A 7,500-nucleotide genomic window follows, 5' to 3' on the forward strand; every position below is an offset into this window, starting at 1 on the left:
CAGTTTATAATTCACAAAAGTACTTTAAAATTCAAGGATTACCTATTTAATCACTAATTGGAAAAGGAAGAAAACAACAGAATTATGAACCAAACTTTTCTAACAGAATATTGTTGAATTTAAGATAAACCAGTGTTGCAAAATCTGAAAGGCCTCCTCGCTTCGGTCGTCGGATGTCTTTCCGTCAGAAAAAAGTTCTTTCCCCTGCAGCGCTCGAAGGCCCCGGGGCGCTAAGCTCCAGAGAGAAAGATGCAAATGCAGAGGGAAACATGCTAACCTCCACCTTGCTTGACAGGCCTGATGACGAATATACGGGACGGACTGAGCATTCGAATTTTCTGTGATGCTTTCTTGATCTTTGGGTTTTGTTGCGATTACACGTTTCGTGCGTGTTAACTCAGAGTACATGTTTCTTGTGAAGCCAACTAATATATCCTCCCAAGCTGACCAACTCATACATTAACGAGAACCAAATGAGTTACTTGCAAAAATATAATGGCATTACCATGATCGTAACAAAAAAGACCACCACTGCTGACCAAGCACGAATAGAGGGCATATATAACATATCTATCATTCGCATTAGTTCATACATATTATTCATAACCAATATTCTGTATGAGTTTACAGGATCTCGAACCAAAAGAAGTTCTGCAATCGACAGATCACTCAAGACATATTCCAAAAGAGTTCGTCCTTTTACAGAGCCACAAGCGAAGAGCGGACACAAAATCCATCCCATCGTCCATCCCAAATACTCCACCGAGCATTTGGTCTCTCACAGGATCACAAGCGGAGAGAGGACACACAATCCATATATTATCTGTAAGTAAGACCTCAGGCGCGTCCACGGTGCCAAGAGGTGAGTCACATGTCACAGCGAGAAGGGGAAGGCGTCGCTCGCAAATAGCCAGGCGGCATCTGCGACCCCGGAGGCTGACTGCTGTTCTGTCAGCGGAACTAAGGTGAGGCAACAGCGCAGGTGCTTCTTGTAAAGCGGTTTTGTTTTCTGGGGTCTGGCTGTCTATGTTGCCCTTGTTCTCTTCCAATTTCCATGTTTTGTTTTTAGTATATATATATATATATATATATATATATATATATATATATATATATACATATATATATATATATATATATATATATATATATTTATATATATATACATACATATATATATATATATATATATATATATATATATATATATATATATATATATATATATATTTATATATATGAGCTTTTTTCCTCTTTCTCTGTCTCTTCAGGTTTCTTGGGGGTATTTCTGTATTTCGTTGACCTCACAAGGTTTGTCTCTCTTTCTCTCTTTCTCAGTTTCTAGACGGTTATCGCCGTTTTATTCTCCTTTCAGATCCCTTGATTTTTTTCGCTCTCTCTTTTCTCTTTCTCTGTGTCTTTCCCTATGTCTCTGTCCTCCCCCGTCTTTCTCTAACGAGACCATGAAGTATTTTTTTTTCCACAGGAGGAACATTTCAAAACAAACACGTCCAACTTTGTGCATCCAAATGACGGTTGTTTTCTTCAAAGAAGTCATCTAAATAATTAAATCTTTTGGCTGGTTTTAGCTAATTCACAAAATTATAACTAGAGACAACTTTAGATAACCTTTCAGTTCGTCAGCTTTCGTTGATGATACTGACTACAGTAATGACTTATATACTAAATATAATAACAGTAATGATAATTGTCATTCTTACGACAATTCAAGTCGCCTGTTTTCCTTAATGATTATAACTATATTAACGATTGACCACTGATGCTAATAATGATGTTGATTGTATTAGTGACTCATAGTGGCAAATAATACCACTACAAATAATTGCTGTTAAATTTGAAGACAATTTAGTTCGTTTGTTTAATGGCGTGGCAGCCCTCAAGGGACCAGGTTTGAAAAGAGAAAAGGAAGAAATTTTTGTAAAGGCACTTCGCCAAAAGACTCTTACTGTCCTGTTACTTGCACTTCTTGGAAGAAAGTCGGCACCGTTTCGTATTTTTACGACTATGGTGCGTATTGTATATACTTGCCTATATATGCATTCATACACACACGCGTACAAACATATATTTGCAATAGATACATCCACAGTCCATATCCTTATACACGCTCTCTTTCTCTTTCTCCATCTATCCCTCTCTCTTTCTCTCTCTCTCTCTCTCTCTCTCTCTCTCTCTCTCTCTCTCTCTCTCTCTCTCTCTCTCTCTCTCTCTCTCTCTCACGAACACACACACACGCAAACGTCTCTCTCCAACCAGCTGAGCGATCATTATATTTTCATGCTATCAAATGATCCGATGGCCTTTTTAAAGATGCAGGCCCCACGTATTCGAACCGTTTTCTGGGCCTAAAAAAGAAGAAAAAAAAGAGAAAAATGAGAAAAGAGAAAGAAAGAGAGACAAGAAGGAAAAAAAAGAGAGGAATTAAGGATGGAGTATATCTACATATCTATTATCTATCTATCTATATACATACATATATATACATATATATATATATATATATATATATATATATATATATATATATATATATGTATATTTATAATATAATATACATACATGCACACACACACACACACACACATATATATATATATATATATATATATATATATATATATATATATATATATATATATATATATATATGTGTGTGTGTGTGTGTGTGTGTGTGTGTGAGTGTGAGTGTGTGTGTGTGTGTGTGTGTGTGTGTGTGTGTGTGTGTGTGTGTGTGTGTGAACGCAAAAGTAATCTCCATAGACATATAGTCACATTCATGAAGTATATCGCTAAAACTAGAAAACGTCTGAAAGAATTGGACATCAGGAGTGATGGCTGGGGACAAGGACATTTTTCAGGACAATTCTTTCAGGACATAATCTTTAAGAATATCATCTGCAGCGCAGGAACCATTATTGAGATTAAAAGCATTCGATCACGGGTAAGAATAAAGTGAGAGGGCGAGGAATGTCGACAAGACGGAAATCCGTTTCGTGACATTTCCATGACATATATGTGTAAGGTCGGATTTGAATTATGTAATTAATTCAATGTTTGATTATTTTTTTCATGCAGATGTAGTTTGGTGGATTTTTTCAGCTCATGGTATTTTCTGTTTAATGGGTATATTAGTGTTTTTTTCGCCAGGAAAGGTCAGTATCTGATTTGTTCAATCAATCAATATTTCTCCACTCGTACTCTATTATTAGATAAAACTCTATGTATCTTTTGTGAATAATAAATGAGAATTAAGCAAAATAGGATAAAAAGTGATGAAAGTTTCATCTGGACGGATATTTCTCTTCACATTTTACGTTCCCATTTCTGCCTCGCAAAAAGGGGTTATTTCGCGACGTAGAATAATTTGCATCTTCATACTCAACTTTCACCCTTCCCCACCACTTCCCTCAACCTCTGAATTTATCTATATTCATTGCATTTTCCGTCTATGTTCCTCTCTTTCTCTCTCCATCTATTAACATTTTTGTACTCTCTCGCTCGTCCTGGCACTCTCTTTTCCTCTCTCTCGCCTCCACCCTCTCCTCCTTACTTTCTGTTTCCCCTTCGTAATCTTTACTTTCTCTCGTTATCGACTTGTCCCAACCCCCATCTCTCTCTCTCTTTCTCTCCTCCTCCACTTCCTCGACTCATCCCTATCTCTCAATCCCTCCCTTTCCCTCTTCTTCTCTCCCTCTCCTTCTTATCTTCCCTCTCTTTCTCTCCCCCTCTCCCTCCAGAAAAAGCTATAAAAGCCTTCCACCGGACCCCCCCCCCCCCCGCTCCTCCTATTACGTGGACCCAGCGCCTCTAGATTAAAGTCTGAGCGGAGGGGAAGGAACAAGCTCGGGAAGTGACGGCGCTTTGCATTCTTTAGGGCGGCAATCGCGATGGCCTTGTCTCATACGGCGGGGCATGAGGGCTGAGTGATGAGGGCGTAGGAGGAGCTTTTGCTGGGATGTATGAGGCTAAAGTGATGTAAAGTGTATTCGCATAAAGACGTGCACATGGATGCAATAGCAAATGAAATTTACATACATACATCCCACTCCCTCCTGTGCACGCATGCAAACGTGCACTCGTTCACGCTGACACATACGTCGCTTCTTTTAATCTCCAAGATGGTTCGCTTCCCTGTCGCAGCATCCCGGATCGTTTGATAAATCTTCTTCAACCATGAAATTCTCATATTGTCTCCCTGGTCCTCTTCCGGTTCAGGGAAACCTCTCCTTTTATATCAATCCTGGATCAGGATTATTTTCATTCTTAATATGTCCGATCTATAGCAGAATTATATATAGTAATATGGTATTAAATGCTACAGTTTTCTCTGCCTTTCTGATTCAGACCAAACTCTTTCTAATGCCAGGACGAAAAGTTCGCATCCACATTATTTCAGCAGCATCTTCACACGGCTACACTTCCCAAATCGCCTTCCACAATATTGCAATGAATTCGATTCGCCCCCACCATCACCTCCTGTCAGTGTCTAGGCAACCTTTCCTGAAACGTTGGTCTGCAGCCAGTACTTTGACAAATGACTCAGTTGTGAGGACTTGCCAGAGGGGAGTTGTGCACGGTAACCAGCGCGCTCCGACCTACTGTACTGAAGCTTACATTCGTCACCAGCTGACAGGAGCTCTCTACCATCTGGTCTTCCCGAGTCATTACAACTCTGCCATTACCATCTGACAAGGGCTAGTCACCATCTGGGGGTCTCCTGATATCAAAACCGACCCGGAGTCTAAGAGAGGGCTTGTTCACCGTCGTTCAGTTCAGTGAGTTTTGAGAGGGTTCGCCACGACATCTTGGTCTTAGGGTTGCTAAAACTGTGACGAATCAAAATAGACACCCCCTCAGGCAGCAAAATCCAACCAAAGCGCTTCGTCTGATCCGAACTTTACGGCTGTCACTGTGATTGTCTCATGTCGTCGGCTCGGTCTCGTTGCCGTGTTTGTGTATATTTCATTTCTGACAATAATGCTGACAGACCATATGATTAAACTAATAAAGCAAAGTTCCGTTTGAGGCTTTTACATAGTATTCTTTCATAGATTTTCCTCCAGCTTCTACCTTCGAGTTGGCTCCAAGGCACTCGAGCGAATCGAGACATGAAAGCGTAGCTCTGGAATAATGTTATCTCATAAAGAGTAATTTAAAAGCCATGCAGATACTGAGGGACGTTCAACATACACACACACATAAATAAATAAATATATAAATAAACACATACACATACCGATAAATAAATAAATATGTTTAAATAAATAAACTCATACAAATAAATAAATAAATATATAAACAACTAAACACACAGATAAATAAATATATAAATAAATAAACCTATACACACAAATAGATAAATAAATAAATGAACACATACACACATACAAATAAATAAACAAATATATAAATAAACACATACACAGACATACAGATAAATAAATAAATATATAAATAAACACACACACACACACACACACACACACACACACACACACACACACACACACACACACACACACACACACACACACACACACACACACACCACACACACACACACACACACATATATATAAAAACACACAAACACACACACACACACACACACACACACACACACACACACACACACACACACACACACACACACACACACACACATATAAACACACAAACACACACACACACACACACACACACACACACACACACACACACACACACATCCCAGCAATTTCCTTCCGAGAGCCTGAAGCCACAGGCCACCAAGATCCATCACCTGCCACATGGCATCGGCCTTGCCATCGGCGTCCACTCGCGCTTAATGACGTAATCCCAATCTCATCTATCAAATAATCAATCCTTTATTACCTCACACCTCGCACGCAAGAGCCGCTGGCGCTCTTTTATGGGTTGCTTCAGTTCCCGGTAAGAATAAACAGCAGTAATGATAATGGCAATAGCAATACTAAGTATGTTGTCATGATGATGATGATGTGATGGTAATGATGATAATGATATGATGATGATGATGTGATGATGATGCTGTGATGATGATGCTGTGATGGTAATGATGATAATGATGTGATGATGATGATGTGATGATGATGATGTGGAGATGATGATGATGGTGATGATGATGATGATGATGATGATGATGATGATGAGGAGGAGGAGGAGAAGGAGGAGAAGGAGGAGGAAGAGGAAGATGTTGATGATGATGAGGAGGAAGAAGAGGAGAAGGAGGAGGAAGAAGAGGAGAAGGAGTAGTAGTAGTAGTAGTAGTAGGATGATGATGAGGAGGAGAAGGAGGAGGAGGAGGAGAAGGGGGAGGAGGAGAAGGGGGAGGATGAGGATGAGGAGGAGGATGAGGAGAAGGAGAAGAAGAAGAAGACGAGGAGGAGGAGGAGATGATGATGATGGTGATAATGATAAAGACTGAAATGGAGATGGAGGTGATGATAACAATGCCGATGGCGATAATGGCAATGATGATAATGTTAATAATTCTGATGATAATAATAATGACGATAAAAATAATAAAGCTAATAATAGTAATAGCAACAACAAAAATGCTAATTATCATAATTGTTATATTAAAATACTAATTATCATAATTATTATATTAAACATGCTAATAATAACAATATTTACAATGATAATATCAATAATAATTATAACAACAAAAGTAATACCAACAATATTATTGTTAATAATAACGATAATAATAATGATAATATCAATATTATTATTACCAATGATAAGAACGATAATAGTAATTATAATTATCAAAAGTATTAATATCATTATCATCAATAAATAATAACAATTATAACAATAACCAAAATTCTAACAACAATAACAATACCTATCACGATAATACCAATAACAATAAAAATAATAACAACAGTACACACAAAGATCCCACAAAGATCTGCACGACGAAACTATAGGCTGTTAGCCGGGCCCACCCGCCGCCCCGCCAGCAGGCTCTTCCTCTCGCTGCTCCCATCTAACGCTATTTCAAGAACAACCTTGACAAGTACGTCATCCGAAGGTGCCGTTATATATTTAGACGTTGTGTGCGAGAGAGGAGATTATATACGTGAGGGATATAGCGTGGCTGTGCTATACGCTTCCCTTCTTCGTAAGGTAAAGATAATGATAACGAGAGAGTTCGATGGAGATTGGTCCGAGGGGGGAGGGGGGTTGATCAAGATGGTTCGGGTGTTCTTTTTACGGTGGTTCGTGTGTGCCAACGGGTTTGCACGAATACGCATGCAAGCACATGCACATGCAAACAGAGTCACACAGACACAGAAATATATATGTATGTATATGTGTATGCGTATGTATATGTATATGTAAAAGTATATATTTATGTACTTATGCATTTATGTATTTAGAATGACAAACGCTGACATGTACACAGGGACCGGCTACACTGTTCAAAACACTCTTTACACATTTCAAATA

Source organism: Penaeus monodon, chromosome 38, assembly GCF_015228065.2.
Source record: "Penaeus monodon isolate SGIC_2016 chromosome 38, NSTDA_Pmon_1, whole genome shotgun sequence".
NCBI lineage: Eukaryota > Metazoa > Arthropoda > Malacostraca > Decapoda > Penaeidae > Penaeus > Penaeus monodon.